Here is a 27820-nt window from a genome sequence, read left to right as displayed (position 1 = left end):
ATATATCAAGCCCTCAAATATCAACTTGTATCTAGTAGGCACTCAATGAATATTTGTTGGCTGATTGAATGAAAGTTGTAAATGTTCTTTTTTTAAAATAGAAAAATCCTGATATTCTATATGTCAAAAATACCAATGAAAAATTAGGATCAATATCTTTGCAATAAAACTCTTTTATTATGTCGTATTTACATAATCTTTTTTCTATGTTCTGAGACACTGTTTCCCATACATATGCTCATACTATGACTTCAATTAAAATGACCATTTGTTTCACAAACACTTGATTTTTACAAATTGGATCAATGAATTAGTCAATAAACACAGCATATCTAGAAGCAAAAACTATCTTCAAAATTGGACGTTACTAAAAAAAAATTGGACATGTTCCATTGATCATTAGTGGCAGTCACCTATACCTATCTATATCTGTATCCATATCTATATCTATAGCTTCTATATCTGTATCTGTGTTTGTAGTTCTATCTCTATCTATCTCTTTACCTATCTACCTTGTCTATATACCTCTCTATCTGAGGTTAGATCCAGTCCAGGGAATTTAGAAAACTAAAGAAACAATAATTCTCTTTCTCATTACCAAAAAATGTCAATCAGAACCAAGCTTCTCTGAGCAGAACTCATGTCCAGAATTGTTTCCGGGGCATTCTTATCTCACTTCCTTTGGACTGATCAATACAATTTTGGTATCATGTGGTTTTGCTCTGCTACATAATCTTAGGACACTTTTCTGGATAAAGGATTGTTAATAGCAAGCTACAAAATTATGTAACAGCAGACTAGTTTCAGACAATAGATCAAACTTTATATAGTTTTATAAAACCTTCCCAATCTGTTAAAATTTAGTTGAAAATCACGAGATGTCCCTTTATTTAATTTCAATTAATTTTTAAAGTAAAAATGGAAATTGTGAAGTTTTTAATAATTACTCATTAATAAAATACTTATATTACACAATGTATTGAACTTTAGTTAAGCCTTTTCTTCTTCCTAAACTACAATTTCTTTTATGAACCCTCAAAAATACACTCAATTTAAAAATAATTTTTAATTTGAATTACATAAGTGTATTATACTTGTTCCTCTTTTATGTAAGCACATTTTGATAAAATGACTCAAAATAAAAACATTAATAAGAACAATAAACAAATTCCATGGAATTTTTTAAAAGCATTAATGCAAATATATGTGACCTATCATCGAAAAACCAGTATGAGAAAGTCAATGACCAACGGACCAATTTCATGTGGAGTAATATGAAATACAAATGGAATCAGGACATGGATTTTTATTTCACTGGTTTTTGTTATTAGAGCTTCTCTTATTAAATGTTTTAAGAGAAGCAAAAAAGCCTTAGTCAGCAATCTAATATATAAACTTGAATTTAGAAGCAAATTTTTTGGAGTAGAATTAAATTTCACTACTCAACTAAAGTAACCATTTTATTGAACAGTCTAAACTTGTGGGTGCAAACATGAAGCAGAATTCTTTTCCCTCCAATTTTTACCTTTGACCATAGGAGGACAAATCCTCTTTTCCCATCTCTCAATGATATCTTGAGTGGATCCCATAGCTTTCTGGTCATTTTAAAGTATAAAAAAAAATCTAGTCCAGTCTAATTAATCCAGTTTAGAACTTCAAATTCATATCCTTTTCTCCCTAAATTAATACTAGACCCTGGGCCAAGGACCAGTGGTGGTACCAGTAAGGGCTGTTTTTTTACTTCATCCTTCTCTCCCTCTTTTGGGTCCATTTTTATCCAGACATAGAGAGGAATAGTTTAGGGAGAAAAGCACACTCCCCTCTTTGTTGATTGTCCTGCTCCTCCTTTGAAGCCCTCTTTGTGGCAGGCATTTAAATGATGGTCTCTTAAGTGTCTCATGAGTTGGTTCTTTGGAGGTATCTTTGGGAAATTCTTCATTTCATCATTCAGAGATGAGGAAGATTATTTTCTGGCTTGATCTCTTCTGTACAATTTCTTAGATCATCTCATTTCTGGCTACTTAACCCTAAACTCTCGTGAGGATCTCTTGGTGGAACACCTTCCATATTTACCTTCCATATTGTTCATCTGATCATTGAAGCACATATTTACTGCCACCCAAAGAAAGGAGAGTGCAGGATGCTTCATTGCATTTCTTTCTATATACTGCCTTGTCTCTCTACTCTGCCATATACTCAAATTCTCTACCCTTCCTGAATTTCTCCCCAACTTCAAATGGACAGATGCAGACTAGCAACTTTGTTGCAAAAGTAGATTTTCAGCTAAAAAATTAGATGATTTTTTTTATTGTAGCTCAATTATGTATGTGTGTACATACATAAGGAATCTCCTCAAATATCTCTAGTCTTTTGTTTATGTGAAGTGGTGGGGAGTAGAGCGTAGTAGGGATTTCTGTCTCTGTTTAGTAGATCTTTACAAATGTTATCTGATGGCTTTTCTTAATCTGACCCAAATCCATCGTACTTTTTGGTGGTTACAAAATTTGGGAATGAATTTATTTTTTATAATATCCCATTCCTGAGCACATACCTTTCTGTTACTAAAAGAGTGTGGCCAAATTGTCGTCATATTTGTCTCTTGCCTGAAGGAGAGAAATGTCCAAAAGTTTATTTAACTTTGAACTTTTTCACCTGATTGATGAGGTAAGAATTTCATTCAATTTTTCAATTAATTTTTACTTTTTTATTAGGAGCAGGATAGATTCTGAAGGATGTTTTGGTTTGTTTATTGTTTTTTTTGCCCTAATGCACAGGCAACACCTCTCTTTCAAGATTGGCTGCTTTTCCTATTTAACACCTCTTACTCTGTCTAAACAACTTGTTTCCACAGTACTCTCAAAACAAACTTGGAACAATCCTTGTTTTTCCTCCTCAGATGACAGCCTGTGATGGATGGAAGATGTTACTTATGATCAATACTTCAAAAAACAAAGAGAGTTTGAAGGGAGATCTAGCAAATTAACAGAGAAGAAAACATTTCTATTGCTTCTAAAATCATTTCAAATCTTTTGAAAAAGTTAGTACTTAAAAATTTTCTCAAAAAAGAAAAAAGTTTGTGAAGATTTTTGATTTTTTCTTCTTAAAATGATATGCCCTTTATTTAACTAAGTATTTATGTCATTTATATCATATTTGGTACAAACTTTTAGTTAAGCATCTGATTAAGAAAGTAGAAATGATTCCCTAATTACTCATATATTTTGTATAAGAGTTAGTGAAAAATCTTATATTTTGTACAAGGCTGGGAAGCCGGGAAGCTTTCAGAGATTGAAATTACAATATCTGTTTGGATTCAAAGTTTGAGGAATAAATAATTTAGACATGATGGTTCAAAATGTATTGAGCTCAAAGTATTAGTCTCTGTTACACTTTTGAATGATAAGTGCAACTACTTACCTGAAGATTATTTTTTTAAAAACCTGGGAAATCTGAATAGGGGCATTTTGGGCAAAAAAAAAATATGAGTCTATTTTTGGGGAGCAAGATGGAGTTGAACTCCAGTTTCTGTTACTAAACATGAATTTATTCTTTGTAAGACATACGGAGGGATTTCTTGTTAACAAATTTGACATAATTATTTTATGAATAAAGAAACAGCTTACATTTTAGTATTTATAAAATGGATTTTGAAATCTGTCATGGTCTAAAGATGCAAAGTAAAAACCGTAAGAAAAATCAGGCAAGTACTGGTTGCTTTCTATATGCTATCCCATTTAACCCATTAATCATCTATCTGACTCCAAAGAGAAAATTTAGGCAACTTCTCCAAAATCATAAACCTATTAAATGGCAAGACCAGGATTAAAATCAGAATCTGTGTGTCTTTCAAGACAGTGCTCTTCCCAATAGGCCACATGGCCTCCCAGGAGGTAAGAGGATATTGGTTACAGAGTGGGACAGAAGGGAATTCTGAAAGAGAACCTGCTCTGGGTGACATGCAGACAGTGCCTCAGAACCTCACAGAACAGATCCTTAGGAGGCAGAGGCCGGCGAATGATCACTGGAAAAACAGTTCAGGATTGATGTGTTTGATGCCTGTTGTCAAGTTATTTCCTTATAATTCTTTGATGGAGTCTATAAAATGATTGGAAATGAGCCATTTTAAGAGAATCTAGAATAAAATATTCAGGAAGATAAACCAGAAACAGCAGCAAAAGTTCAACATAGTGTTGGCCTCACTTGTACTACAGAGTCAATTGAGTGATATATTATTTCCTGTAAATTTTCATCTAATATACATAAAGAGTTTCTGGGCTCCCCTGGTGGCGCAGTGGTTGAGAGTCCGCCTGCCGATGCAGGGGACACGGGTTCGTGCCCCGGTCCGGGAAGATCCCACATGCCGCGGAGCGGCTGGGCCCGTGAGCCATGGCCGCTGAGCCTGTGCGTCCGGAGCCTGTGCTCCACAACGGGAGAGGCCACAGCAGTGAGAGGCCCGCGTACCGCAAAAAAATAAAAAATAAAAAAAAAAGGAGTTTCTGATCCCAGATTTTATAGATTTGAAGGAAAAAATACTTGTGTGTGTGTCTAAACTTCATTTATATGTAAATATCGATGTTGTAAAAGAGTATTTCTTTTAAAGTATTTTACTGTGTTGAGCATCTTTCTCCATTCTCCTTACTATTCATGTGACCTAAGAGGGTGATGCATCTCCTTTAGTAATTTACCACTTCTCAAATAGAATATATTAAAAATAATGCATAATATGACTTGTATCTCTTTCTAAATAGAAATTGCTTTCTCAGGGGTAATCTTGCCATTGGAAAATTTATGAGTTGATATTTTAAAATTTCATGCTAGTTTGTAAGATGTCTTCCCATACACCCATTTGACAAAATAAAAATTACATATATTGGCTCTGATGGCTGTGTTGAAACTGTGTACCTCAGATTGGAACTCAAACCCACATGGCCAGGACTCGAACCCAGCCAAAACCCAGATTGGGACTTGAACCCACGGTCTTTTAATTAGAATCACTCACCTGGTGTCTGGACTTGCTGAAGCTCAGGTTCTTTGTGTCTCAGCACAGAAGGAATTCAGCAAGAGGCAAAGTGATAGGCAAGAAGTAGATTTATTAATGTAGGACACTCGTGAGAGATGCAAGTGGGCAAGTGAGGAGGCTCTGCCCCAAGGATTAAGTGGGCTACAATTTTATAATCAAAGGAAAGTGGGGAAGGGGGAAAAGACCACCTTGTTTGATTGGACGTCAGGCTTACACCACTAGCTCCTTCTTATCGGGCGGATGAGTGTCTGACCCTATGAGGTCAAACTAGGACTGTCATAGCACTTATTAAAATCAGTAGAAGAGTGGTAACATTTTTCTTTCACTTAATGACCTGAGGCATATCTCATGCTTTTGTTTATGGCTTTATAGTTAAGCAAGACTGCTTCATTCCACGACGTTGTGATAGCTTTCTTGAGTGATCATTATCTTACAGTGGTCTCCCAAAGTTTCCTAGGTTTCCCTCTCTATCTATAATCCCCTACTGAGACTTCTACAACTACCTGTATCCTATTCTATCCCTATCAGTGTTAGTATAGTCTTATAGTATTAGGGGGAACAGCTCAAACATCTATATTTAAAAGTAGGAAGGGTGGGAAAATGAACCCTATTGTAATAGTAAATTGAATTATAACTCAATGAGGATAAATTACACTTTAAGGAAATACAAGTAATAAATGTAGAAGGATTCAGTGCAAGAGATGAAAAGTGGAGACTTTACAATCTCAAACTTTATCTTTTTAGTCTTAAGATATTTCTATTGTTTCACAAACGAGTCTCCTGTAATTTTGGAAAATAAGTTACTGTTTGTTATATTTCAAATTCAAATTTATGGAACTAAATTCATTCTCCCCCAAATCTGCTGTCTTTTCAATTTTCATCTAATCACCTATCATTTAGAGTCCCAGGGATTTTTTCTTTTCCAAATACAGCCTTTATTTTTCTTCTCTGCCTCTGTCATTATGTGTATGTCAACATGCTTCCAAAACAGCCACTTCATTCAGTCAATTCAGTGAAAAAAGAAATCAGTCAAGTCAGTTGCTAGGTTCCCTGTAGACAAAACATCCAGCTGATTGACTAGATATTTCTCTTATCAACTATTTGTTTTGGCATTATTTAGACATAGCCTTTGTCTCCTTTTTTTCTCCTTTTATTGAATCTGCTCTAATTGCTTTTGTATTCTCTTTTTTGGCATTCTTCTAGCTTCTTCCTTCCAATTTTCATTGTTTAAATAGTTTTATTTATAAATGCATTCTTCAATTGATCTGTAATGATATGTGTTCTAAATGGTTTAGCACAAAGTATATAAGCTATTTATCTTGATATTCAAAGTCTGTGCTCAAATAACTTGAGGCAAAGTTTGAATTGGAATAAGATTTAAGGCCATGTGTACTAACTTGCTTATTTTTTAACATCTGAGCCAGCTTTCTAGTATTTTTAGAAAATACATGTGTGACAGCAGAGAGAAAATAAAGTCAATTACCAAATATTCAGGTACGGATACTTTGCTTCTTTATGATCTCACCTTTATCCTCCTACTCTTAGATTCCATAGTCATCATACCCATCTGACAAAACCTGGGGCTGATGAAACACAATTTCTGTTTACTTTCTAAGTACACTTGAACAGCAAAACTTGACTAAAGAAGAGCACAGAAGTGCTCAACCTGGACTTAATCTAAATCTTGAAGGGATGCTACAACACTTACAGAATACCACTATACTCTCCTTGTAAATTCACCTTCCAGGTTTTTTTCTCTTCAGATCTTTAATAAGCTCTTCCTTGGGCTTCCCTGGTGGCGCAGTGGTTGAGAGTCCGCCTGCCGATGCAGGGGATGCAGGTTCGTGCCCCGGTCCGGGAGGATCCCACGTGCCGCGGAGCGGCTGGGCCCGTGAGCCATGACCGCTGAGCCTGCGCGTCCGGAGCCTGTGCTCCGCAACGGGAGAGGCCACAACAGTGAGAGGCCCGCGTACCGGGAAAAAAAAAAAAAAGCTCTTCCCTTTTAACATTCATATGATGACTTCTCAGAACATTCACAGAGAAAACAAATGTAAGCTGATGGAAACAGTATCTCATGTTTCCACCACCAGTTCTGAAAATGTGCCTTCACCTGCACTTACTTACTCAGCTCTCTATCCTGTTATGAAAGAGAAAGTGTCTCTACTCCTCAGGTCATCTCCCCCCGGCCTTAGACCCTGGACCTCATCCCCTTTCTCCTCAAGGGCTTTGCTCCTGCAATTATATCACCCACCCCCCTTTCACCTACATCACCAGTTTCTCTCCCGATACAGGATTAGCTCACACACACCTTGATATCACTCATCTTTAAAAAACAGAAACAAAAACCAAGCTCATCTCTGAACCCCACATTCTCCCCCAGCTACTGCTCTGGGAATCTCTTCTTAATAGTAAAACTCTTCAAAAAGTGAACTTATTCTTGCTCTCTCCACTGTCTTCTTTTCCATTCTCTCTTCAAACCATTCCAATAAAGTCTACTTTTTCCTGCTTGTTTGTTTTTCCAAAGACGTATTGAAGCAGAAACAAGTTGGTTGAATACTTGATGGGAAAAAAAAGAAGTTTCAATGGTATTCAAAGTATTTTTTAAGAGATAGTGTAGCACCAGATTTCTTTGTAAACTAGATTATGTTGTAAACGTTTTTTCTAAATTCTTTGAGAGTGTTGGTTCTTAAGAACTAGGACTTATTTTTCTTCCTAATCTATCTTGTGCTACTGTAAAATGGCATAAGGGCATTAGAAAGCTGTTTCTGTAAGATATGGATTTCTTTTTTTATTCTTGCTGGAAATATATTGCTGCCTTGAGTATGTGTGATTTTCATCAATATCACCATGATGCTGTGAAGTTTCGTTGAAAACCTATCTCTAGTTTTAACCTTTTTAATCAGAATTGTCCATTTTGAATGGCTGTCAACCAGAAGACGTGAATCCAGAATGGTTTCTCTCAGGTTCAGAGAAGAAAAGTTTGGGAGAGGTAGAGAAACTTTGTTCTCCTTGCCTTCCAGCAGTTTCCTTTTTGGTGATGATCTGAAAATCGAAGTCGTGTTAACATCTTGCAGGTCCTGATATTCTCAGAGGTGGCAAGGAATATCTTCTTTCCTGTTCTGAAGAACAGGAAAATCTCATTCTGTAGGAGGCCGAGAGTGTCTCGGTAGTTAACACCTTCCACAGCAAAATTCTCTTCCATTTCGTGCATGTGGAGCTCCAGAGGCCTAATAGTTCTTTTAAATCATGCACTTAAAAAAAAAAATTGAAGTATAGTTGATTTACAAGGTTGTATTAATTTCTGCTATATAGCAAAATGATTCAGTTATACATATATATATTTTTAAAATATTCTTTTCCATTATGGTTTATCATAGGATATTAAATGTAGTTAGTTCCCCCTGTACTATACAGTAGGACCTTGTTGTTTATCCATTCTCTATATAATAGTTTACATCTGCTAATCCCAACCTCCCACTCCATCCCTCCCCCAACCTCCTCTCCCTTGGCGTCCACAAGTCTGTCTCTATGTCCGTGAGTCTGTTTCTGTTTCGTAGATAGGTTCATTTGTGTCATATTTAGATTCCATATATAAGTGATATCATATGGTATTTGTCTTTCTCTTTCTGAGTTATTTCACTTAGTATAATCTCTAGTTGCATCCATGTTGCTGCAAATGGCATTATTTCATTCTTTTTTATGGCTGAGTAGTATTCCATTGTATATATGTACCACATCTTCTTTATCCATTTATCTGTCTGTGGACATTTAGATTGTTTCCATGTCTTGGATATTGTAAATAGTGCTGCTATGAACATAGGGGTGCATGTATTTTTTTGAATTATAGTTTTGTGTGGATATATGCCCAGGAGTGGGATTGCTGGATCATATGGGTAATTCTACTTTTAGTTTCCTGAGGAAACTCCATACTGTTTTCCATAGTGGCCACACCAACTTACATTCCCACCAAGAGTGTAGCAGGGTTCCCTTTTCTCCACACCATCTCCAGCATTTGTTATTTGTAGACTTTTTAATGATGGCCATTCTGACTAGTATGAAGTGTTACCTCATTGTAGTTTTGATTTGCATTTCTCTAATAATTGGTGATGTTGAGCATCTTTTCATGTGCCTATTGGCCATCTGTATTTATTCTTTGGAGTAATGTCTATTTAGATTTTCTGCCCATTTTTCAATTGGGTTGTTTGTATTATTGTTGTTGAGTTGTATGAGCTGTTTGTATATTTTGGAAATTAAGCTCTTGTCGGTCACATTATTTGCAAATATTTTCTCCCATTCTGTAGGTTGTCTTTTCTTTTTTTTTTATGGTTTCCTTTGTTGTTCAAAAGCTTGTAAGTTTGATTAGGTCCCATTTGTTTATTTTTGTTTTTATTTCTATTACCTTGGGAGACTGACCTAAGAAAACATTGGTAATATTTATGTCAGAGAATGTTTTGCCTATGATCTCTTTGAGGAGTTTTATGCTGTTATGTCTTATGTTTAAGTCTTTAAGCCATTTTGAGTTTATTTTTGTGTATGGTGTGAGGGTGTGTTGTAACTTCTTTGATTTATATGAGGCTGTCCAACTTTCCCAACACCACTTGCTGAAGAGACTTTTTTCCATTTTATATGCTTGCTTCCTTTATCCAGTTAATTGACTATAGGTGGGTAGATTTATTTCTGGGCTCTGTATTCTGTTCCATTGTTCCATATGTCTGTTTTTGTGCCAGTACCATGCTGTTTTGATTACTGTAACTTTGTAGTATTGTCTGAAGTCTGGGAGGGTTATGCCTCCTGCTTTGTTCTTTTTCTTTAGGATTGCTTTGACAATTCTGGGTCTTTTATGGTTCCATATAAATGTTAGGGTTATTTGTTCTATTGTTAAATGTCATGGAATGACATGAACATAGAATAAACATTCTACCTGTTCATTTCATTCAGGTTTTTAGTATACAAAGTGGACAAACCTAGATGAGAATTGGTCCTTAAGCAATATTTATTTTCCTCATTTGTGCACGTGCACACACACACAGAGACACTGGCTTATAGCAGAGTAGGTTACCATTAAATTCAGCCTGGGTCATCTTACTTCGTAATAGAGATCCAATCAATATCATCAACTTTATCATTATTTTAGATTTTGGGACCATATCTAATGCTAAAGCCTTAAACTGGGAGCAGAAAGCAGCAAGAGTACTATTAATCACATGAAATTTCAGTTTAGATTGTCCAAAATTTCTGGACAATTTTTTTCTTTTAATAAGCCCTTTGGGTAACATACATATTAAGTGAAGTTCTTAAAACAGTCCAGCCTCTGGGATAGAAGTGGCCCATGCACAGGGACTTTCGGGAACCCCATTCATGGCAGCACTACTCTGCACACTCTCTTCCGGGCTGCTCCAAGCTAGCAGCTACCTCTTTGAAAGTGGTATATCTGTGAGCAACAGGGAGAATTCTTTCTAGTGGAGGAGAGGTCAGATGCAGTGCAGTACACACCATTAAAAATAAATAAACACAATTCCACCCTGAGATAAATTCTGCTACCATGTACTAAACGTTAGAAAAATATCTTTCTTATAAACTTTGTGTCATGGTTGTTTTAAAGAAAGCAGCTTTCCTGCTGTACACAGTTTAGCTTTCAAGAAGGTGAAACTTCTACTTTCCTTCTCAAACAAATAAACAGTGAGGTGTTATGTGAGAGTTTGTGGCTAAGAATGTCTGTCAGTTCACAGTAAAATTTGCTTTAATAAAATGAGTCGTCTAATTTCAAAATGCTTTTGCTTGCTGCCTTCTAAGGGTCCTTGTGATCTACATCTGAGAAAGAAAAGGACAAAACAATTTCAAATTCCATTTCCTCTATATGGTAGCTTTGCAGGAGGGTACAAACCAATCTGTGGGGTGTTTGGTAATGGGATTTTTATTTTGTAGTATAAGGTTTTCTAAAGAAAGGATCAATGGCTGTTTAAACAAAAGATCATTCTGGTTTTCCTCTTGAATGTAAAACTCTTGAATGTAGAATATTTGTCTTTTGATTTCAGAAGTCAGCACCAAAATGGCTCCTATCCAGTAAAGAGAAGAGCAGTGAAACCACATTTAAAACATTTCCAGAGTTGTATTAACTTTAAGTGTTATGCAGTTTACGATATTTGCAATATTAATGATTCTATAAATATCTTTGATCTCCATGCTGTTATGAAGTTATGTTGAGATTATTTTTCATGTTTAAATTGAATCTTTGCTTAGGTGTGTAAAGTAGAAAGTGAATGAGGGGTACTTCAAGTTTTAAATTACACTTACAGGTGCTTATATTTTTTGAACTAGCTATAATTAATGATGAGTTAGAAACAAGGAATATTGGTGTTTATTTTTACGGTCTTACCTTAGAGAAGTTTAGGCTAGCAAAGCTTTTGTAATTCTAAGATGTCCTAGCATATAAATGAACCAAATTTATGTACCATGTTTGACAGTCATAATCTTCCCATGAGGCTCCCCAGGTTACTTGTTTAGCAATAACCCTTTTAGCCTAATCCACTCCCTACGCACTGCCACTTCTTCTACCCCCTACTTGTCCTCACTCCCACACCATCACCCAAACACACACCAAAGGACTCCTAGAAACTGCTGCTGCAAAGTGTAGCTTGCTAGCATTGCTGGCTCGCACTGGTATTGGTCTTGGTAATCAAGTTTAATTTCTTGAGAAAGAACATAATGTAACATGTAGAATGAACATTAAATCTGAGAATACTAAAATTCTGCTAAAACGTTCATTTCTTACTAGTTGTATATTAAGTATATATATATATATATATATATATATATATATATATATATATATATAAAATTCATTGGCATTGGCAAGAAAACCAAACTGAATGGGGATATGAGAGGAGTGGAGGACGGTGTTCGCCATCCTAGAATCTGGAAGGTCGGTGCAGTAAGTCCTCCCTTATCTGCAGTTTTGCTTTCCAAGGTTTCAGTTATCCACATTCAACTGTGGTCTGAAAATATTAAATGGAAAATCTCAGAAATAAACCATTCATAAGTTTTAAATTGATCACAGTTCTGAATAGTGTGATGAAATCTAACCCATCCTGCTCTGTCCCACCTGGGACATGAGTCATTCCTTTGTCCGGCATATCCTGCCTGTTAGTCACTACTTAGTAGCCCCCTCAGTTATCAGATAGACTGTTGCAGTATCTCAGTGCTTTTTTTCAAGTCACCCTTATATTACTTAATAATGACACCAAAGCACAAGAGTAGTGATGCTGGCAATTTGGATAGGCCAAAGAGAAGCTGTGAAGTTCTTTAAGTGAAAAGGTGAAACTTCTCAATTCAATATGGAAAGAAAAAAAAAAGTATGCTGAGGTTGCTAAGATCTATAGTAAGAATGAATCTTCTATCCATGAAATTTGAGAGGAAGGAAAAAGAAATTTGTGCTAGTTTTCCTGTCACACCTCAAACTGGGAAAGTTAAGGCTACAGTGTGTGAAAAGTGCTTAGTTAAGATGGAAAAGGCATTAAATTTGTACAATAAGATATTCTGAGAGAGAAAAAGAAAGAGAGAGCACATTCACATAACTTTTATTATAGTATGTTGTTATAATCATTCTATTTTATTATTAGTTATTGCTGTAATCTCTTACTGTGCCTAAAGTTTAATTTATAAATTATACTTTATCATAGGTGTGTATGTATAAGAAAAAACATAGTATACATAGGGTTTGGTACTATCCACAGTTTCAGGTGTCCACTGGGGGTCTTGGAACATATCCCCCAAGGATAAGGGAAGACGGTTGTATTCTTGATTACAGGGCTATTCTCTGCTTCATGACCAATGTCCACTCCCAGGGACTAAGCCCTGTATTAACCATCTAACTTATTGAATACTTTCTGATTACAATGGTTCTTCTACCAAAACCACCACCCCAGTTCTGAGAGTCTCTGATATTTTTCCTTCTTCCTCTGCAAAGATTTCTCTGTGTGCCTTCATTTTAGGGAAGGGGATGGTGACAGGTTAGGAAGAGTGACTTGGGTTCTTTGAGGACTGTCAGGATCAATTTGTATTCCTCATTATGGAGTTCTCCCTACTGCCCCACCCTCATTCCCTACTGGGCTCCATTCCCAAAGCTACACCATTCCCACTTCACTTGAGTTTGCATGTTGTGCGTTAAGCTTCGTACACCTTTAGTGTCTTTTTGTTGACACTTTTATAGTCATTACACAAGCGAGGTTCCTCAGGTTACTTGTTGAGCAAATACCCATTTTTGCCTAATGCCTTTTATGGCATTATACAAATTTAGGTAGTTTTGAAGGTGGCTACCATGATTCATATATTCTGCAGCAGTGAGGATGATTTTCCATTGAATGCTCTAAATTGCGGCATTGTATCATATTAATCTTTATTTGTTTAGCTATTCCTACCCTAATGCAAGTAATAGAATTAAGAAAATAATATGGCATAATCTGGGGCAATGTACAAACAAATATTAGTGAAATGTATTTGTGATAGGTCAAACATTACATCTCACATATCATAATAACACTGCCACAACACAGTTACTTGAACTGGTTTGGTTTCTTTTAAGGTCAGGTTTAAAAATTCTTTTGTTGAGTACATATTGTATGATCTCATTTCCATTAAATCCAAGAATCAGCATGTCTAATATATGGTAATGGAAATCAGAAGAGTTGTGTTTATGAGAATGGAGATTAAGTACAAGGGGCCAGGAGGAAACTTTCTGAGGTGATAGCAATGTTCCGTGTCTTGATTGGTTACACAGATGCATACATTTGTTCAAACTTATTGAATTGTACACCTAACATATATGCATTTCACTCTGGTAATTTTAGCCTATTAAAATGTGAAAAATTGCTTTTATAACTATAATATTAATTTGTAAAAGTATCAGCTGAGTATCTTCACCATGCTAGGTCTTTTTAATTACTTTAGCCGTTTTCAAAACTTTGGAACATTTTCTTGAATTTCTGCTCTTTATTTGCATTTGAAACAATTTTATTGGATGTGATATTTTCTCACTAATTCTCAATTTTATTTAAAATAACAAATTAATGTAATTGTATATATTACTTAATAGATGTTCCAAGTATAATTCTTTGCTTTTCAAATAGTACTTTTTTCTACCTCTTACTTTTTGGACAAGCAGATTCATTTTTTACTCTTTTGGCAGTGCTTTAAATTCACTCCTATTCCTTCAGCCTTCCTCCCACACATAGAAAATGTGTTCTTGAATTAGACAACCTAATACTCAGTCCCTAATACTCAGACAACTCACATTGCCATCCCAGGCAAACACTAGACCTTCTGGGTAAGTGACTTGACATTTTTTCTAGGCTATGGTACGTTTAACTAAGACCTTCCTACAATTCTTTTGGAGAGACATCTGGAAAAATTACATTTGGAGTCTTGTTTTAAAAACCATTGTTTTAAAAACCATTTCTCAGCAAAGACAGAGAGGTGGCTATTTTATGATTTTGTGATGGCGATAATGATGATGATAGTGTCGGTGGTAATAATGCTAACTCTGGGCCATTCACTCTGCTGAATTCTTTTAAATATTGTTATTGCATTAATCTTCCTGACAGCTAAGGAAGATAGGTATTATTATTATTTCAAAGTATAGGAAACTGAACATTAGAGAAGTTAATCAGTGTGGCATGTTCTTGCATAGCTCTTCTAGTGAACGCCCTCTAAGGGATCCTCCTGAAAAATGGATCCACATTCATAGAAAGTAAAATGCAGACATCGGAGAAGTCCTACCTACCCTCTCCTGCTGACTACCTCTTACAGCCTTTCTATTTGATCAGATGAAAGCAAATAGCAAAGCAACTGCCAAGAAGAAGCTAGGGGTCAATTTTTGCAAAGAAAAGAGGGAGAGGCACTGAGACGCCAGAAAGAGACAAGAAAGTTACTTTTGAAAAAAATGGAAGTTTCCACATAGACTTTTCTTAGCAGAACCTGGATGTTTAGCAATGTTGTGGGAGAATCTAGTGGGAGAAACAGTGAAGAACCTAACAGAGTCTTACTTACAGGAACTTATAATCAAGTTGAAGAGGGAAATCTAATATTAAAACAATAACTAATATCATAATAGAACTTAATTCTGGATTAGTATTATAAAAATCATAGTTTTTCAGGAATGCAGAGGAGAGAAAATCTTTTTTGGATGGGCAGTCTACAGAAGGCTGGATTTTAAAGGGCGAGTTAAGACAGATATGAGGACAAGATTATGGTTATAAAGTTGATTGAGAACGGGGAAGAGAACATGCAGGGAAGTGGAAAGGAAGATATGAGATTAAAATACCTGTTTTCTTAGAAACTTTATGAGTCACCACTGGGTAGCAGTACTAGAAAAACTTCCGTTTTCCTAAGATCTGGGAATGTGATTGTTGCTTTAATTCTGCACAGGGGAATTAGCATGCGTTTGTGAAGCTTATTAGAGGTGCATGTGTGTGGGGAAAACAAAATGAAACGCTGTGTTGACAAGAGCTGTCTGTAAATGTCTATCTTTGGACTGGCTCCATTGCTTTTGGCTTCAGATTTCTGGCATATACAACTCAGGTCAAAAAATGTTACGGAGAGGTTTAAAGTGATAGTTTTTAATTGGCTACAAATATATTTCATTAAGTAAAACACTAAAAATTTTACTGTAGAATATGTGGATAGCTTTCTTTCTTTCTTTTTTTTTCTTTTTGTATTTTCTTTTTACTATTTGACAGTTCTTTTAGAGAGGACTTGTAATATTTTCATATTAAAAATGTTTAGGTTTTCATTTGAAATGTAGTGTGAAACAGTAGAAAAACAGGAAAAAACAATCAGCCACAGCACCAGTTTTCAAACATGATTGTGTTAAGGTTTTCTTGAATTTCTTTCCACTCCTTTTGTCCCAAGAAGAGAAATTTGGAGTGGCAAGAGGAGAATACAATTATTTTTGGAATCTATGTTTGTCTAATAGAGAAAACTGTGCACAAGGAAAGCATAGAAACTGTTTGAAATTTTTCATAATTCTCCTACACAGGAGCTGTTAAGATACCTATGTCTTTGTGCATAGAAAATTGTTTGGAAATGGTCATACCAAACTATTAATGGTGATTCTCCAAAGAAAGAAAGAGTTTGGAATAGGGAGAAGGGAAATATGTATACACACACACACACACACACACACCTCTTGTTGGAAGCAGCACATGCTACTTCTGAAGTTAAAAAAAAATCTTTTTTAAGCCATCCCAGCACCTGAGACCTTGACTGTGAATTCTTTTTTTTTATCTAATAGTTTAATGTGAGAATAAAATTAATAACTAAATATTTTTACAGTCTCTAAATATATCTTAAAAATCATGTCTATCCGAATATCATAACTAAGAGCTAGTTAAGGTACACGGAAAATATTTTTTAGCAGAGTTATACTCATCTTCACATCATTGCCTCTCTGCACTGAAGGATTGACCTCTATAAACACAGGCAAGGGCTTTAATTAAAACAAATTGAGTACAAGATCAGTTTGGATTAGTAGGAGTATGCAATGTGGCTTAAAAACTGAAAGCTTTTAAAATATTGTCAAATAGATGTATAACCTTACTAATTAAATTCTTTCAAATAAATGTGTTATAAATTGTAACTTTTGTTTAGATAGAGAGATGATAAGGATAAAATGATTCTTAACCAGGGATGACTTTGCCCCCCAGAGGACATGGGCAATGTCAGGAGACATTTTTGGTCACCACAACTCAAGGAGGGTGCTACTGGCATCTAGTGGGTAGACATCAGGGATGCTGCTAAACATCTTATGATACACAGGACAGCCCCCTGCAACAAACAATTATCTGGTCATGAAGAATTATCTTCTCCTAGTTTAATCTCCAATTTAATTGTACTTTATTTTCTTGGTTTTTAAATGACCTTGTACTTTCCTTTTAATTTTAATTTAGTTTTAGTTTGTGGCTATTTTTAAAATTTCAGGCTTTTAAATGTGTATTTTAAATTAGTAATACCCAGGATATGGGCATGTGTGTGACAAATTGGAACCCATCTACACTATAATTTAAGCTGTAAATTGGCACAACTGTGGAAATATGTATAGATAGCTTTAAAATATACATGCCTTTGAGTCAGATTTCATCCATTTTTTAATTTTAGAACTTCATTATATCATATAATCTGTTAAGTAGCCTTGTATTCCAAGACTTTTTCCCAGATACATCCGTCGACTTGCTCCAGTCTGAACCAATTAGTATCAAGGACTGACGCAGTTGTCATCCTGTGATTTCTTTTGATGGCTTTTTTAGGCTGCATTCATTGTTTCATGAATCTTATGGCATTCTCTTTTTTTGTCAACCGTCTCATTTTGATGGTGTGTATTTTCAAGCACCTTCTTATGCAATGATGATTTTCTGGCTCCTTACTTGTCCTGAAAGTCTTTACGGTAACTTACTAATTAGCTGATACCTTTTAAAAAATTCCTCATTAACCATTCCTGCAAGATTTTAGCATGTTTTCTTTGTCTTTAATATTCTGAAATGTCATGATTTTAAAAAATCTTTTATTTATGTATTTATTTATTTATAGAAAGTTTTATTTTTGTAAATGCTTTAAATTTTTTAAAGTCCTTCTTGGGCTTCCCTGGTGGCACAGTGGTTGAGAGTCTGCCTGCCGATGCAGGGAACATGGGTTCGTGCCCCGGTCCGGGAAGATCCCACATGCTGTGGAGCGGCTGGGCCTGTGAGCCATGGCCGCTGAGCCTGCACGTCCGGAGCCTGTGCTCCGCAGCGGGAGAGGCCACAACAGTGAGAGGCCCGCGTACCGCAAAAAAAAAAAAAAAGTCCTTCTTAATCTTTTCATATCCTGCTATTTATGTCATTCCTTTCTATGAATGCAATATTATCCTAATGAGAGGAATTTTGTCTTCCAGGATCCTCTTCTATGCTTTTTATTGTAGGTTTTCTCAGATTTTTTCTTATACATTTTTGTCTTTTCAGTTTTGCAAGAGTAAGATTTTAAAAGCTGATTATGGGTTCCATATATGTTGTTAGACATTTTAGTTGGTGGGCTTTGCTTTGGCATGATTGAGTGGGGTGCTGGCTATGTGGGGGATGACTGCATGACACAGTAAAGAGATCTACTCTCTTAGGTTATTTGCTAGAAGTAAAAATATAGCTGCTGTGGTCTTCATGTAAAAGAGTACACAATGAGTGTATTTATTTTCCTCTCCTTTTTTGGGAGTTGCCCTTAAAAGAGGTCAATACAGGCATTCTACAGTTAGTTTAAAAAAAACAAAACAAAGCAAAAAAATGTCTCGTTACCTAAAGCAATGGCTTCAACCCTCTTTGTGGACCAATTCACTGTCATTGTTAAGTGAGAGACCCAAATTTCTAGAGGTGCCATAAGTCTTCTTAGCTATTTAATATGTGAAATACGCTCACAACTGTTTTAACCCATGGGTTCACCACACTTCACATGCTCCTCCTTCTATCCAGTTTTCAGAAGAAGACTAATATTTAAGGAGAATTTTGAAATGCTGATATAATACAAAGAATATTTTTTAAAAGAGCCAGAGAAGGCAAGCTTGAAGGCAGTAAGGAAATATGTTGGATAAAAAGGAAGGGAACATAATATCAATAATTGAAGTCATGGGGAAATAATTTGCTGATGGTGAAATAGGAAAAAAGAAAACCCATGTGGCAATGAGAGTTTTTCTGGTCTTTGTAAACTTGCTCAGACTTCTCAAGTTTTCCTGACAAGTAGATGTGAACAATGGCTAGATGAAGGTTTCCATTGAAAATGGAGTCACTACTAAAGTGCTTGTTTCAGATACTCAGCTAGGGAATCAGGCTATCTATTTGGGGGCATAAATGACAGGTTATAGGAACAAGTTGTAGGCAAGTAAACAAAACAATTAGGCAAAATCTTCTTAGACACAATTGAGAAAATCAGTTGGTTGATTTTTTTAACTTACTTGTGTACAGAATATCTTTGGTTTTGGAGTGGTAGTTGGAATTTGGGAAGTCAAGGTGGAACTACAACAGAGGTTATAATCATAGAGACCCAGAGCTCTGCTCCTTTAGGTCAGACAGAACTTCAATCCAGTACCCTGGATAGCTCCCAGAGATGGCAGTAGCCCTAAGGTCTACGTCTTATGGAGGTTGCCATTGGTTCCTCCTAGTTGATGAAATTCTCTGCACATGCTCTACTTAGTCACTAAGGAGTAAATTATCATTCCCATTTAACGTATTATTTCTCATCAAGTTTGTTTTTCTCATCAAAATTGCAGAGACAGATCTTCAGAACTGATCTTGACAGAGTGTCTTGCCTCCAAAGAATTCAGGAGATTTATTTGGAGAGATAAAGAGTATATTCTCCAAATAACAGGATGGGTTATCTTCTGGGGTTTTCTATTATTTTAGGTTATATTTTTTTATTTTGAAAAATGTACTCAACCTTACTTGAAATTAAAGAAATGTAAATTAAAGCTAGATTCATTTTTGGTTCCTCTCTATGGGAGACATGCAGGCAATATCTAGTGACTGAGACGGTTTGAAGAAAAAAACCCCTTATATGCAATGAAGTTAGTAATCTAATTGCTAAAAGGTAATTTGGAAATTCATATTTAAAAAACCTATTTAAGCCAGTAATTACTGTACTCCATGTTAAGGAAATTATCAAAGAATTATAAAAGGAAAGACAGATATGAATATTGATTACAAATTTATTGATTATATCTAAAATTTCAAATTCTTCCCAAACGAAGTATTTGTAAAATTATATGGTACATTCAAAAGACATTAAATTGAGAGGGAAGACAGCAGAAGCAAGAAGAACTAAAATCCTGCAGCCTGTGGAACAAAAACCACATTCACAGAAAGAGAGACAAGATGAAAAGGCAGAGGGCTATGTACCAGATGAAGGAACAAGATAAAACCCCAGAAAAACAACAAAATGAAGTGGAGATAGGCAACCTTCCAGAAAAAGGATTCAGAATAATGATAGTGAAGATGATCCAGGACCTCGGAAAAAGAATAGAGACAAAGATCGAGAAGATGCAAGAAATGTTTAAAAAAGACCTAGAAGAATTAAAGAACAAACAAAGAAAGATGAACAGTACAATAACTGAAATGAAAAATACACTAGAAGGAATCAATAGCAGAATAACTGAGGCAGAAGAACAGATAAGTTACCTGGAAGACAGAATGGTGGAATTCACTGTTGCAGAATACAGTAAAGAAAAAAGAATGAAAAGAAATGAAGACAGCCTAAGAGACCTCTGGGACAACATTAAACACAACAACATTCGCATTATAGGGGTCCCAGAAGGAGAAGAGAGAGAGAAAGGACCCGAGAAAATATTTGAAGTGATTATACTTGAAAACTTCCCTAACATGGGAAAGGAAACAGCCACCCAAGTTCAGGAAGCGCAGAGAGTCCCGTACAGGATAAACCCAAGGAGAAACACACCGAGACACATAGTAATCAAATTGGCAAAAATTAAAGACAAAGAAAAATTATTGAAAGCAGCAAGGGAAAAATGACAAATAACATACAAGGGAACCCCCATAAGGTTAACAGCTGATTTCTCAGCAGAAACTCTACAAGCCAGAAGGGAGTGGCATGATATACTTAAAGTGATGAAAGGGAAGAACCTACAACCAAGATTACTCTACCTGACAAGGATCTCATTCAGATTCGATGGAGAAATCAAAAGCTTTACAGACAAGCAAAAGCTAAGAGAATTCAACACCACCAAACCAGCTCAACAACAAATGCTAAAAGGACTTCTTTAAGTGAAAGCACAAGAGAAGAAAAGGACCTACAAAAACAAGCCCAAAACAATTAAGAAAATGGTAATAGGAACATACATATTGATAATTACCTTAAATGTGAATGGATTAAATGCTCCAACCAAAACACACAGGCTTGCTGAATGGATACAAAAACAAGACCATCTATATACTGTCTACAAGAGACCTACTTCAGATCTAGGGACAGATACAGACTGAAATGGAGGGGATGGAAAAAGATGGTCCATGCAAATGGAAATCAAAAGAAACCTGGAGTAGCAATACTCATATCAGATAAAATAGACATTAAAATAAAGAATGTTACAAGAGACAAGGCAGGACACTACATAATGATCAAGGGATCAATCCAAGAAGAAGATATAACAATTATAAATATATATACAACCAACATAGGAGCACCTCAATACATAAGGCAACTGCTAACAGCTCTAAAAGAGGAAGTCGACAGTAACACAATAATAATGGGGGCTTTTAATACCTCACTTAGACCAATGGACAGATGATCCAAAATGAAAATAAATAAGAAAACAGAAGCTTTAAATGACACAATAGACCAGACAGATTTAATTGATATTTATAGGACATTCCACCCAGAAACAGCAGATTACACTTTCTGCTCAAGTGCGCATGGAACATTCTCCAGGATAGACCACATATTGGGTCACAAGTCAAGCCTCAGTAAATTTAAGAATATTGAAATCATATCAAGCATCTTTTCTGACCACAACACTATGAGATTAGAAATCAATTACAGGGGGAAAAGTGTGAAAAACACAAACACACGGAGGCTAAATGATACGTTACTAAATAACCAAGAGATCACTGCAGAAATCAAAGCAGAAATCAAAAAATACCTAGAGACAAATGACAATGAAAACACGATGATCCAATACCTATGGGATGCAGCAAAAGCAGTTCTAAGAGGGAAGTTTATAGCTATATAAGCCTACCTCAAGAAACAAGAAAAATCTCAAATAAACAATCTAACCTTACACCTAAAGGAACTAGAGAAAGAAGAATAAACAAAACCCAAAGTTAGCAGAAGGAAAGAAATCATAAAGATCAGAGCAGATATAAATGAAATAGAAACAAAGAAAACAATAGCACAGAGCAGTAAAACTAAAAGCTGGTTCTTTGAGAAGATAAACAAAATTAATAAACCATTAGTCAGATTCATCAAGAAAAAGAGGGAGAGGACTCAAATCAATAAAATTAGAAATGAAAAAGGAGAAGTTACAACAGACACCGCAGAAATACAAAGCATCCTAAGAGACTACTACAAGAACTCTATGCCAATAAAATGGACAACCTGGAAGAAATGGACAAATTCTTAGAAAGGTATAACCTTCCAAGACTGAACCAGGAAGAAATAGAAAATGTGAACAGACCAATCACAAGTAATGAAATTGAAACTGTGATTTAAAATCTTCCAACAACCAAAGTCCAGGACCAGATGGGTTCACAGGTGAATTCTATCAAACATTTAGAGGAGAGCTAACACCCATCCTTCTCAAACTCTTCCAAAAAATTGCAGAGGAAGGAATACTCCCAAACTCATTCTATGAGGCCACCATCACCCTGATACCAAAATCAGACAAAGACACTACAAAAAAAGAAAATTATAGGCCAATATCACTGATGAATATAGATTCAAAAATCCTCAACAAAATACTAGCAAACAGAATCCAACAACACATTTAACACATGATCACACCATGATCAAGTGGGATTTATCCCAGGGGTGAAAGGATTCTTCAATATATGCAAATCAATCAATGTGATAAACCATATTAACAAATTGAAGAATAAAAATCATATGATCATGTCAATAGATGCAGAAAAAACTTTTGACAAAATTCAACACCCATTTATGATAAAAACTCTCCAGAAAGTGGGCATAGAGAGAACCTACCTCAACATAGTAAAGGCCATATATGACAAACCCACAGCAAACACCATTCTCAATGGTGAAAAACTGAAAGCATTTCCTCTAAGATCAGGAACAAGACAAGGATATCCACTCTCACCACTATTATTCATCATAGTTTTGGAAGTCCTAGCCATGGCAATCAGAGAAGAAACAGAAATAAAAGGAATACAAATTGGAAAAGAAGAAATAAAATGGTCACTGTTTGCAGATGACATGATACTATACATAGAGAATCCTAAAGAGGCCACCAGAAAACTACTAGAGCTAATCAATGAATTTGGTAAAGTTGCAGGTTAAAAAAGGACTTCACAGAAATCTGTTGCATTCCTATACACTAATGATGAAAATCTGAAAGAGAAATTAAGGAAACACTCCCTTTTACCATTGCAACAAAAAGAATAAAATACCTAGGAATAAACCTACCTAGGGAGACAAAAGACCTGTATGCAGAAAACTATAAGACACTGATGAAAGAAATTAAAGATGATACCAACAGTTGGAGAGATATACCATATTCTTGGATTTGAAGAATCAATATTGTGAAAATTACTATACTACCCAAAGCAATCTACAGGTTCAATGCAATCCCTATCAAATTACCAATGGCATTTTTTATGGAACTAGAACAAAAAATCTTAAAATTTGTATGGAGACACAAAAGACCCCAAATAGCCAAAGCAGTCTTGAAGGAAAAAAACGGAGCTGGAGGAATCAGACTCCCTGACTTCAGACTATACTACAAAGCTACAGTCATCAAGACAATATGGTACTGGCACAAAAACAGAAACATAGATCAATGAAACAGGATAGAAAGCCCAGAGATAAACCCACACACTTCTGGTTAACTAATCTATGACAAAGGAGGCAAGGATATACAATGGAGAAGAGACAGTCTCTTCAATAAGTGGTTCTGGGAAAAGTGGACAGCTACATGTAAAAGAATGAAATTAGAACACTCCCTAACACCATACACAAAAATAAACTCAAAATGGATTAGAGACCTAAATGTAAGACCAGACACTATAAAACTCTTAGAGGAAAACATAGGGAGAACACTCTTTTACATAAATCACAGCAAGATATTTTTTGATCCACCTCCTAGAGTAATGGAAATAAAAACAAAAATAAATAAATGGGACCTAATGAAACTTAAAAGCTTTTGCACAACAAAGGAAACCATAAACAAGACGAAAAGACAACCCTCAGAATGGGAGAAAATATTTGCAAACGAATCAATGGACAAAGGATTAATCTCCGAAATATACAAACAGCTCATGCAGCTCAATATTAAAACACCAAACAACCCAATCCAAAAATGGGCAAAAGACCTAAATAGACATTTCTCCAAAGAAGACATACAGATGGCCAAGAAGCACATGAAAAGCTGCTCAACGTCCCTAATTGTTAGAGAAATGCAAATCAAAACTACAATGAGGTATCACCTCACTCCAGTGAGAATGGGCATCATCAGAAAATCTACAAACAACAAATGCTGGAGAGGGTGTGGAGAAGAGGGAACCCTCTTGCACTGTTGGTGGTAATGTAAATTGATACAGCCACTCTGGAGAACAGTATGGAGGTTCCTTAAAAAACTAAAAATAGAATTACCATATGACACAGCAATTCCAGTACTGGGCATATACTCAGAGAAAACCATAATTCAAAACGACACATGCACCCCAGTGTTCATTGCAGCACTATTTACAATAGCCAGGTCATGGAAGCAACCTAAATGCCCATTGACAGATGAATGGATAAAGAAGATGTGGTACCTGTATACAATGGAATATTACTCAGCCATGAAGAGGAACGAAATTGGGCCATTTGTTTAGACGTGGATGGATCTAGAGAGTGTCGTACAGAGTGAAGTAAGTCAGAAAGAGAAAAACAAATATCATATATTAACGCATGTATGTGGAACCTAGAAAAATGGTACAGATGAACTGGCTTGCAGGGCAGAAGTTGAGCCACAGATGTAAAGAACAAATGTATGGACACCAAGGGGGGAAAGCAGCGGTGGGGGTGGCGGGGATGGTGGTGTGATGAATTGGGCGATTGGATTGACATGTATACATTGATGTGTATGAAACTGATGACTAATAAGAACCAGCTGTATTAAAAAATTAAATTGAGTTAAAAAATTTTAAAAACCCACAAAAACCAAAAGACATTAAATTGGTAATGTAAATATATATATACGTAGATAAACAGATGATAGATAAACATAGAAAGATATTCACAACACATAGAACCATTCATAATGTATTTTAAAACATAATAATTTGGGTTTCCCTGGTGGCGCAGTGGTTGAGAGTCCGCCTGCCGATGCAGGGGACACGGGTTCGTGCCCCGGTCCGGGAAGATCCCACATGCTGCAGAGCAGCTAGGCCCGTGAGCCATGGCCGCTGAGCCTGCGCGTCCGGAGCCTGTGCTCCGCAACGGGAGAGGCCACAGCAGTGAGAGGCCCACGTACCGCAAAAACAAACAAACAAAAAAACCCATAATAATTTGTGTAAAAATCATAATATACACACATATATCAATACTATATATTTCTTATTTGTAAATAAGAAAAAGTCTTAAATGATGTTCACCAAAATCTAAACAGTGGTTGCTTCTGTGGTAGGCTTTGCAATTTTTTTTCTTTATTTGCCATATGTGGTATTTTCCAACATTTTTACAATAATAAGTTATTAATTTTGGAATAAATACTTTATAAGTATTTTATGTAAATAGTGACTTGTCTTTTATTAAACACTTATTGACCATATACTATTTTCTAGGCACTGGCTTGGAGTTAGCAGTAATGGATAAGGTCTGTAATATTGTGAAATTTACTATCTAAGGAGAAGGCAGAAAAAATATTCAACAAAGATCACACAATAAAATATATAATAATGAATAATTAAAAGCTCTTTTGTGAATATGTAATAGGAACAATAAGACCAGTGGAGAAGGAGGGAGGCAGGGAAGAAGCTTTAACTTGTAACATTCTCCAATTTATGTGATTTAAATACTTCCACATTGGCCAGTTTCAAGCTGCCAATGTGTGGTTACTGAACATGAAATTGAGAATAAATGTTCACAATTGAGTCTGGCGAACTAGAATGATTTGGCTCCAACACACTAGTGAATGATAGATAGGCTAAAATCGAGGACAAGTGCTATAGAGTGGAGGAGTGAGAGGGAAGGTCAGGAAAACTTAAAGGAGATAATATTTAAGTTGAATCCTGAAGGGTGAGTGATGTATCAGGGAGAGAAAATGACAGTGGAAAGGTGCTGAGAGGAGGCAGCAATTGAATTGCAGGATGGCAAGAGAGAATAGTCCATGTGAGAGTTAATGGTGGCCCATACTGGAATGCTGCCAATAGATTTTGAGAGAATTCAAGGCATATTCAAGTTAAACGGGAAGACCAACTATGTTTCAAAACATACTTGACCTTTAAGTTTCCTTCCAACTTCATAATGTTATGAATACCAAAGTTATTATCAAACTCAGGTAATCTAGATGCATGCATGTCTTCTGTGTGCTACCTTAGTTACCCTTAAAATATTCCAAATCTGAGCATTTCATTAAAATATTACGTGGACACAAAAAGGCAAAATGAATGGCAGTTATTATCCAAATGTGCTCTTTTCCTGAGCCACCTAAAGGAACAGTAGTTAAAATAGCAAAAGAAAGGAGTTAAGGTTAATTGGTTAGTTTGTTTGTTCATTTACAGCAACTATGAAAGAAGTCAGTAATATATTGTCAGCAGCAGCAATAACAACATCAAAAAGAGGCCAAAATATTAAATCTAAACAACTTGCTGAGGATTTCTCTCTCCCTGCCTTCTCTCTCCTTTTCCCTCCATCCCTCCCTCTCTCACTCCCTCCCTCACTCCCTTTGCCTTCAGGCAGATGTCAACAACTACCTTGTTCAAGAATTCAGGCGCTGATATTGTAACTCCTTAGATTCTTCAGCGATTTAGAATGTAGTCTTGAGGATGTTAAATAAGGTTTTCTTTATCTAGTCTGGTGGCAGAAGACACAATTCTTGCAGAATTGACATATTTCTCTCCTTCTGTATTCATGTAATCTTCTTTCAGTGTTCTAATATACATATTTGTCCCAGGATTAGCTTCAGGATAGTTCGGGAAGCAGATCTTCCATGAGGTATGATGCTTTGTTTGATGTTATTACCATATCTATTTCATCAACACTATTCAGAAAGTGACAGGGAATTCTAGAGACATAGTAGCTGTTCATGTTGAGTTTCTTGAACTCTCATCTCCAGAGTGATGAAAAGGAGGAGAGCTATTGGTAATTATTGTCCTCAGCTCCTAAGCAACTCCAGGCTAAGATATGAGATTTTTAGTGCCACCATCTTGTTTCATTATTAGTGGCTGTATCCAAAAAGCAAATTCTCAATATTTGGAGAATTTGCTGAACTTAGATTAATATTACAAAATGCTTACAAAGGTAATTTTTTGGTGCTTCCTTTACAGCTTTTCCCACTCTATCTTCTATCATTACAGACTTATCTTCTGCTCTTTGTGGGAGTTGCTCCACTCTACTGGGGAGCAAATAGGGTGGTGGTTTCAGGAGCACACTCCATCTGATGCTGTGGTTAGTAACCCAGGCTAAGTTTACTGCATTTACTTAACCCAGGCTAAGTTTAGTGCACTGTTTTGCTGCATGGTGCACTGACAGTGATTGTAATATTCCTCCAAGAAAGCATGGCCCATCTGAAGTCCTGTGGCATTGTTTTCTAATGGATTGGATTAAAATTACCTCTGGGCAGCAGGGCCTCTGCAGTCACTTGTGGAGCTTGTTCTCTGCCCAAGGGCACTGGGCTGAGGATGACAATGGGGGCTGAATACAGTCTGTCCTCCTTCAGCCGTGGCTCTAAGGAGGGTCTGCATCTGCCTGGAGGTAGGCCCTCTGTGGATCAGTGGGTGGTCTTGCAGGCCAGAAGGTATCTTGGCCATCTCCCAGCTTGTTGGCAGAGGTCCTTAATTAGGGATCTCAAATGAAGATTGATGAAGATACAGAGCAGTTGGTACAGCTGCCTCGTTGGAGACT

The sequence above is a fragment of the Delphinus delphis genome, chromosome 14 (genome assembly GCF_949987515.2).
Source record: "Delphinus delphis chromosome 14, mDelDel1.2, whole genome shotgun sequence".
NCBI lineage: Eukaryota > Metazoa > Chordata > Mammalia > Artiodactyla > Delphinidae > Delphinus > Delphinus delphis.
Note: the sequence above shows the minus strand (reverse complement) of the source record.